We start from the raw sequence: 9,312 nt of genomic DNA on the forward strand, positions 1-9,312 counted from the left end.
GAAAATAATTTTAAATGTCCAGCAACAAATACACAACCAGCTGAAACAAGTCTAAGTGTTCTCTAACCAAACACAGCAACTGAAAAACAGGTCTAAATGTACTTACTCGGTGTTGCTCTCGATGCTAAAGTGCTTCTCCTGCTAGCTAGACCAAATGTGTTCAAATATATAGTCTTACCTGGCGTTTGGACACGCCTCCAAAGTTACAAAATACCCGAAACTGCAGCCGCGGGGGCGCGCGAAAAACCTCCGGCTCGGCACGCAAGCTCTTATAGTAAACAAAAGGAAACAGTGGCTAAAACTTGCTAGTACTAAACACAGATAGCTGAAAAACAATTTTAAATGTCCAACAACCAATACACAACCAGCTGAAACAAGTCTAAATCACAGTATCAGTATCATAAACCTTTAATCAATCAATGAGATAATAGCAACTCAAGACAATTTCCTATCAAGCATCAGAATGAGTAATACAGATACTTTAAGTGTCTTTGTACATGTAAAGATTAACAGAAGTCAGATAGTGAAAGATGTGTAAGTAAACATCACTCTCCAGATTTCAAAAGACACATAGTGACACTTTCCCAGTGATTGGTTGCAGCTGAAAGGGTGTCCGCTGTGTAAAACATATTCTGGATAAGTTGACGGTTCATTCAGTTGTGGCGACCCCAGATTAATAAAGGGACTAAGCTGAAAAGAAAATGATTGAATGAATGAATGAACATTAGTGACACATGAAGCTGGAATCTTTTGTATGCGTGTTGGTTTGCCCATCTCATTTGTCAGAAACACTGGTTTAAATCCCACGCAGTGTGGGTTGGCTAGAACATGAGGAGTTACACAGTTTTTTTATAAGCTGGTCCGGTTATTTCAGAAACTGCTTATCTTTATTTTCTCTTTAAGGTTTACAAAGAACTGTTCATAATAGAGTAAATGACTGAGCAGCAGCTCAAACTACTGTATGAGCAAAATGCTTCTGAAAGCATAATGCATCAAAGCTTGAAGATGTCTACAAGATGCAAAAGACCACACCGGGTCTTTAGTACACTTTTATTAGGACCTTGTTGAAGGAATGCCACAAAGAATTAAAGCAGTTCTGAAGACAACTTTACAAGCGAGATGTACCTAATAAAGTGGCCAGTTAGTTAACAATATACAGTATGTACGGACATGAGGATTTATTTTTTAATTGAAATATCAAACATTAAAAAACAAAACTAAAACAATTGAATCAATACATTTAGCAAAAATTATATGTTTTATGTCCTTTAACATCAGTTGAGATTACAAGTACATTTACATTCTAACCAATAGTTGTTGAAAGTGGAAAGTGTTTACTTCCTCCGGGAAAGATACACTGCAGAGATTTACCTAAGGCCAGATATTGTGTGATAAGAAGATCTGAAGACCTGGATATTTACTGCCAGTGGGAGTGGTGGCAGGCCGTAGGCTGCATTCCGTGGTCCCCCTCCCTTGGCCACCTGACTCAGGTCTAGTTTAGAGCAAGAGTTCTTGACGGCCTGCTAAGTGGGCAGTGCTTCCTTTCTGCATATACTACAGTTTTATAACACCACGGTTGGTTGCACCTAAGAAGGTCATGGGGTTGCAACAGCTTTCACGGACAACTTCCCTTGATGACAAGCAGGTTAGGCTTGCTGCCCTTGGTGTCTATTGCTGATGGATCCAGTGCTAGACCAGGGCAGGGAATGTTAAATGACCACAGTCTGCTTCTTGACATCTGCTGAGTAATGTTCTCAATAGCTTTGCCATAAAGGCCACACAGGGGTTTCTAGAAAGCAGACTTTTTCCACCTCTTTGATATTAGCCAGGATCCGCCAGAGGTGGACCACCAACTTCAACATTGACTACTCAGGACCTGCACTTTGACTTTTATAGCCTTTACGTCATAGTCAATGAGTATGTTTACATGGATACCAATAATTCGATACAGCAGTTCATAGTTGCATCCAATATGTAGTTTGTCACATGATGCATACATGAAATGTTCCCGAATGAAAGTGAAAATGCCAAACTGCAGTTAAAGTTGACAAATTAACAATGAAACACCCGGAATAACATGAAACTCTGGAGGAAATGTGGATTGCGTGGTGACGCAATGACATTATTCGAATTATGTGTTATAACATGTAAAACGGGGTCATGAAAGGCAACTCATGTAAACAAATTTAATTATATTATTGTCTTATTCAGATTAAGGCAAATTATTCTATTACTGATGTCCATGTAAACGTAGTCAATGTCAGTCACTGAATGCAGTTCCTGCATTCCACCAAGATAAGAACTACTCTATTGCAGACCTTTAAGCAGGACAGCCATGGTCTTCAGAGAAGAACTGGCCTAGTCATCCTGGTATGCCCTCACCATAAGAGATGAGAAGAACTCTTTATGGAATAAATCCAAGTCCAATATCCAAGTGGCAGTGGTCTGCCAGCACAAGAGTGATGCAATCATATAACCAAGGGTGCGCAATCACATAACTTATACGCAAGTGCACATATGTGATTAAAATCCAAATTGTTACGCATTTGTCATTGCATTTTATTTAATTGCCATGCTTAAAGCTCTGAGGAGGAATGTGAAATAAAATTGGTGTCTGTGTGTATGGATGGACAGAGTTGCAGCCCCACCTGCAAACCATTCCTGAGTCCACCTACAGTATAAATGTGGTCCATGTCATAAAGTGCGAATCATCTCAGACTGGTTTCTTAAACATGACAATGAGTTCACTGTACTCAAATGGCCTCCACAGTCAACAGATCTCAATCCAATAGAGCCTCTTTAGGATATGGTGAAACAGAAGATTCGCATCATGGATGTGCAGCCAACAAATCTGCAGCAACTGCGTGATGCCATCATGTCAATATGGACCAAAATCTCTGAGGAATATTCCCAGTACCTTGTTGAATCTATGCCACGAAATGATTAAGGCAGTTCTGAAGGCAAAAAGGGGTCCAACCATGTACTAGTCAGGTGTACCTAATAAAGTGGCCAGTAAGTGTATACTGTATGTATAAAGACCAAGCAACATCTCCATGTTCTCTGGCATATAACTAAGAAATGAGTGATACGAAAAAAATTATAATAATTATTACTTGTCCAGAAGCTCAATGGTGGTTTACAGATGACCTGGTGGAAACTAAATATTGGTCTTCTCAATCACAAAATGTTTTTTTTTTTAATGATGCATGTATAATGTCTCCAACTATGTTTACAGTAAATATATACCATTTTGTATGGACAGATACAGAGAGGTTTTGCTTCACAGTATGCCTGGGCTAAAGTCCTTATTGCTGGCATTTCTTAGAACTTACTGCCAGACACAGCTACAGCATGTGCGTTCACACTGCAGGGAACCTGACCATCATTACACAAAACAGAAAACCACAGAGAACAGTTAAGGTTGCACAAAACTCCTAATTATACTTTCACTAAGAATGCCAGCATTTTACATTCAGAAACTTAATTATAATTTAGGGAAGTTAAATTGAATTTTCAGAACGACCATACATAAATGAGGGAAATTTATACTGAAATTTCAATCACAGCGGAAGCCTATTTACCAAGAAACTTTGAAGAAGTTTAAAGCTGAAAACATTTCAAAAGTAAACTAGGAACTAGGAAGAATACATTGTGTCTCAGAAAGACATCGGATAGTCTAAATATTTTCTTTTCATGAGTTTTGCTACCACAGAAGGCTTAATGTAAAAAATACCAATTATATCATCATTTACTCCATGCTAGGATTTCCTTTATTCTGTCCAGTGCACGTGGTACTTTTTACTTAAACGTTTTTACATATCTGTTTCGTAGCTTGCCCATATTTACATGATGGCTCTATTTACCCAGACCAGAAAAACATGTTTTTTTCTATGCATGTCATTAAACTATAGTGGTAAATGGAATAAAGGCAAAAGGTCATAAAAGTTTACCCATACTGTATGTTAAGCAAAAAAGATAGAGATGGTGGACTGTCATTATAGTAATGATTGAAGTCTTACTTAAAAGCACTATTGTAATTATATGGCCTTGCCTCACACGTTCCTGCTATTCTGAATTAACGGGTTTTGTTTTGTCTGTGAAAGTCCACTGTAGACATGCACTACAAAAGCTTTATGATCTTTGTCAAGGAATCCTGAAAATATGCTAAACTTTTTTTTTCACAATGATATAAAAATGTATATGTAAAACTTTCAAATGAAAATATTAAATAAAGAAAATGTAGAAAATGTAAATATAAAAATATTTAGCTTTTTTTACTGTATTGTGGATCAAATCTTGGGGAATGTATCAGTCTGAAGCCTCACATTGCAAGTAGACATGACAAGGGGTAAATTTTTTTATTTTTTATTTATATTGTCAGACAGTTATTACATTTTTAAAAATGTGTTAAATCAGCTGCACAAAGCGATTGGCATGATGAAAATCCTTTAAATTTATAGATATAAAGATTCAACATTTATCATGATAATTATCGATATCGACTGATTTAAAAATTATATTGTGTTATTTTTTTTTTGAGATATTGCCCAGCCCTACATAAAATATATACAAACCATGGTAAACTGCCATATTGAAATACAAATGTATTCTTTCGTTTTCTTTTTGACTTAGACCCTTTCTCCAGCTATGTTTTAAGCAGCAGATGCCCTTTCAGCTGCAACCCATCACTGGGAAAAATACTAATTTAACTAAATTCTAATAATATAATTAGTCATGCAATACAGTGATTTGTTCAGTCAAATTGCCAGGAAAGGAAGTGCCATTGTCCTAGCAGAAACTTCCAATGTACACACAAAAAAGAGACACCATTTAGCCATTTAGCGCTGATATCTAAAAGCTTAGATAGAAATTATACAAATATGGGTTGTCAACAGTATTCATTTTAGCCTCATAAAATCACTTTGTCTTTTTAAGGTGAAATGTCAACCAATGAATGAGTTTGTGATTTAATTAAATCGGCTATAGGAGAGGTTATATGACTATGTTTACATGGACATCAGTTATCAAATGATTTGCCTAAATCTAAACAAAATAATAATATGATTAAGGTGTTTACATGAGTTGCTTTTTTAATGTTTCTTTCATGATCCTGTTTTACATGTTATAATGCATAATTTGATTAACGTCAATGCGATATTCATGTTTCTTTTAGAGTTTGATGTAATTTCTAGTGTTTCATTTTTCATTTGTCAACTTTAACTGGTGTTTGGCACTTTCACTTTCATTCAGGAACATTTCTTGCATGCCCTCCCATGACAAACGAGATATTGGATGCGAGTATGAACTGCTGGAAGAGTGTTTATTTAATGGAATTTGATACCGCATGCTGTATGTGAAAAAAAACTCATTTTGCAATACAGGTGTCTGTGGTCCTTCACTGACTAATAGAATTCTAAACATAGACAGCTTGGCTAAAACAAGGCTAAACTTGGGATGTCAGTGAGAATCTAATAGACATCTAAGAATAGCCCAAAACTAGACTAGTCATCAAACAGACAGATTAGATAGACTTTATACAGTATGTGTAGTCATTCATTTCTGTTTATTTGACAACTAGTCTAGTTTTGGCCTATTGTTAAACGTCTATTAGATTTTCACTGACAGCCCAAATTTGGCCTTGTTTTAGTCAAGACGACTATGTTTAGATGTCTATTAGACATCTTTTAAAAACCAAAACTGCTTGCTGGGTATAGACTATCCTGTCACAAATTGTGGCGAAAATCCTACACAATGGTAATAATTGAATACGGTGTTTACATGTCTGTAAGGCACTTCAATAATACAACTAAAATCGACATACTTCACATGTCTTATTTCGATTTCTGTTTAGTTCGATTATGACCTTAATCTGAATAAATTAATCAAAAACTGCTGTTTACATGGTAGACTCTTTATTAGAGTATTATCTAAATCATATTAAAAACGGATTATTGGTGTCAATGTAAACATACTCAGTGTCTCCATTCATATCTATCTTTTTTGCTTAAAATATCCTTCCGTCCATGCAAAGAGCCTCTAATCATAGTTTTAGACACCCCAGAGCATTTGATAAGCTGCCTACACACACATGCTACAAACAGATACAAACACTTTCATGCTCCGTAAAGCTTAAAGTGTGGGAGTCAGGTGTACAATTTCAGCTTTGTGCTGGCAAACATTAAAAGATGGAGAGCCAGTTCAATGGCACAAACAAAAATATGCAAATTCTGCCTTGTTTATGTCTTTTTTTTTTGTCTCTTTTGCACCAGGTATACACAATGCAACAGAAAACTGTCTCTGTAACCTAGTGTGGAGAGTCTTGCACAAGGGCACAAAGGTGATAGGGAAGGATCTATCTATAATGTATCTTTTCTGTCTCACCATGGGATTTAATGTGCAAGCTTTCTGTTTTTGAAGTTGAGATCCTTAACCATTAGGCTGCCACCATTACAAATTAGAGGTTATAAATAATTTCACCTGCTGTCTCTTAGTCCTTCATACTTGGCCTGTGCCCAATACCACTGAGAGCAACAAACGCCTACGCCAGCAAAGGCAATACACTGTGGAGGAGAATTTTAAATAAGCAAAGCTTTTAAACACACTTAAGTAAACCTGCCAAGAAAAAAAAAGAGAGAAAAGCTTTTTTTTCAATCCAAACAGAAGGTTTAGGTGTGACAGATCCTTACAGGAAAAAAAAATAACAAATGGAGACAGAATAGGGACACATTTTGATGGGTAATGGAGGAACAAAACAATTGCTTCCTAAATGAGGAACAAATAAACAAAGCAGAAATTGGGAGGGGGAAGTTTAACAGTGTTACTGTCATGATGGAAGGCTGTTTCACTGGTTCTTCTTTTTCACAAATGTTCAATCTCTTTCTCTATGTCTTTCACATATACATCTGAACAAATGGTTTAACCAAAACCAGGGTAGAATACTAAGCCTGTATCAGCCTACTTGCCAAGCACAATCTGCCAGCATCTGGCCAATCATCATCAACTCTTGCGTGAGACATCAGATAGGTTGCCAGAAAATCCAAGCTCCACAAAAGGACTCCATAAATGAAAGGGTGCATAAAATCAGAGTAATGCATTTCCAAATTCTAATGATATGTTGTTGTTTTTTCAACATAAATCTTTTTTTCTTGGCAAATCTATGACCATTATATATAACTATAAAAACCATTTGTGCCCATTATATATATACTGTACAATACACTTAATGTACATTAAATACCTTCAAGACCATGTGATGACAGGGCTGAGGTTAGGATCAGAGGTAAGAGTTAGAAGCAAAATTAGCAGGATCTAGCACACAAGATGTAAATATGGTTGATTATTTATCTTGTCAATTAATGTGACTATTTAAATCATATCATATGTTCTACTGTATTTATGCCATAACAATACACTGTAAAAAATTGCCATAAAATTTACAGTTTTACTGGTAATTTTGGTTGCCAGTAATACTGTAGTTTACAAGTCCACTGTAAATGAAAAATTACAACTGTGCTGTAGTTTTACATAACAATTATAATTATTAATTTACAGTGCGCTTGTAAATTTTATAATATTACTGGCAACTAAAATTGTAAATTTTACAGCATTTTTTTACAGTGTATAATAAAAAATATTTTAATATATAATCAAATACAATTTACCTCATCGTTTACTGTTTCTCTTTCTTTCTCTTTCTCTCTCTCTCATGTGGTTTTAAACCGTTATGAGTTTTGCCTTCTGTTGAACACAAAAGAAGGTATTATAAATTATGCTGGTTGATGATACCCATCAACTTCCTTATATGAAGAACTTTGGAAATCTATGGGTCCCAGTAATCAGCATTTTTTTAAAAATATCTTTCGTGTTCAAAAGAAGAAAGATACTCAAGTCGGTTTCGAACAAGTGAAGGGGGATTAAATGATGACATAATTTTCATTTTTAGATAAACTATCCGTTTAAGTCACGTAGAATTACCACCACTAAAATGGTGACTTTAAGTCTGATTAGTTAAATATATTATGGACAAGACTTGAAACAGTAAAATCCAATCCCATTTATGTTTGTGTTTCTTTCTTTTCTTTTTTTTTTTTTTTTTTTGATGCAGCTACATGTATACAGTTCCTGCTCAACTGATTTAATCTTGAACATAGCACAAAATAGACTATATGTTCCACATAGCTGACAGCTACTTAAATCCTGCTCAGTTAGTCAGTTTTATGGTTTCTAAAAACTTTCTAAAAATATATTTTTTGTTGAAGATAAAAAAAGATAATCAAGAAGCTGATGTTGTAGAAGTAGCTGAAACAGGTTTGGAACAAGCCTGAGACTGATGACAGAACTTTTATTTTTGTGTTAACTTTAGCAATACATGATTTACAGTTTTCATTCATCTTGTTAATGAGTAAACACAGCAGTTCATTACAAGTTCACGTTAGTTCAGATTTAGTTTAATTTTAAGTTTTATTTATTAGTTTGTTTGTTTGTAATGTTGAAATTAACTAAGATTAACACATGCTTTAGAAGTGGTTTTGATTCCTACTGTAATCTTACAGTGAGCCAATTCAATTCTTGATGCAATAATATGACACACATTCTACAGCCACAGATAGGAGTGTTTTACCACTTACCGCGGCTGTGGACAGTTCGCGTCGCATTCACAGTCCCTCGCGCCAGCTCCGTTCAGCACGCGCTTTATTTAACATTCACAAACGTCCAATTTGAACATTCGACAATCTATAAAACCTAAATCCATTGTTCCGTTTCAAATCCATAGAACAGGATCACGTTGTTCTCTCTTTCATCTTTGTCAGTTCGGTATTGTTTTCGCAACGAGGATGTTGTCCAAAGTCAAGCGTCACTTGCATGTACACTAGCAAAACTCTGAATGAGATCTATTCGTGTAGTGAACGACAGAAAGCGCACTATCAGATGAGCCCGCCCTCAATGTGTTTTCTTCCTCTCAGAATACTGTCACAGCGACACGATGTCTTTCTGAGCACATGCAGTGTGTGTGAACTAATATCTTCTGTGCAGTTACTGTACATCATCCGGGACGCGCGCTTCTTTGCATTCTTAATAACTGAAAATCTAAAATATTAACTGTATATATATATATATATATATATATATATATATATATATATATATATATATATATATATATATATATATATATATATACAAATATAATACAATACTTTGACAGTTTTGTTTTATTAATAATATTTATGCGTATTGTTCTGTCTACAATGATTTAAACTAAATCAAAAAAATTTAATGGGATTAATTTAAAACATATATTAATTATTTCTA

At 35.1% G+C, this 9,312-nt stretch overlaps 1 protein-coding gene across 2 annotated transcripts in view; it reads right to left on the reverse strand.

Annotated features, from left to right (window-relative positions):
* The window catches only part of st6gal2b (ST6 beta-galactosamide alpha-2,6-sialyltranferase 2b), a 78,715-nt gene extending 69,825 nt beyond the window's left edge, over positions 1 to 8,890 (reverse strand). For both annotated transcript variants that reach the window (XM_056459699.1, XM_056459698.1), the window contains exon 1: positions 8,628 to 8,890. The gene's annotated coding sequence lies outside the window, so the exon portion shown is untranslated. The remainder of the gene's footprint in view (positions 1 to 8,627) is intronic.
* Positions 8,891 to 9,312: the final 422 nt, after the last annotated feature.

Source organism: Danio aesculapii, chromosome 6 (assembly GCF_903798145.1).
Source record: "Danio aesculapii chromosome 6, fDanAes4.1, whole genome shotgun sequence".
In the NCBI taxonomy this organism is placed as follows: Eukaryota; Metazoa; Chordata; class Actinopteri; order Cypriniformes; family Danionidae; genus Danio; species Danio aesculapii.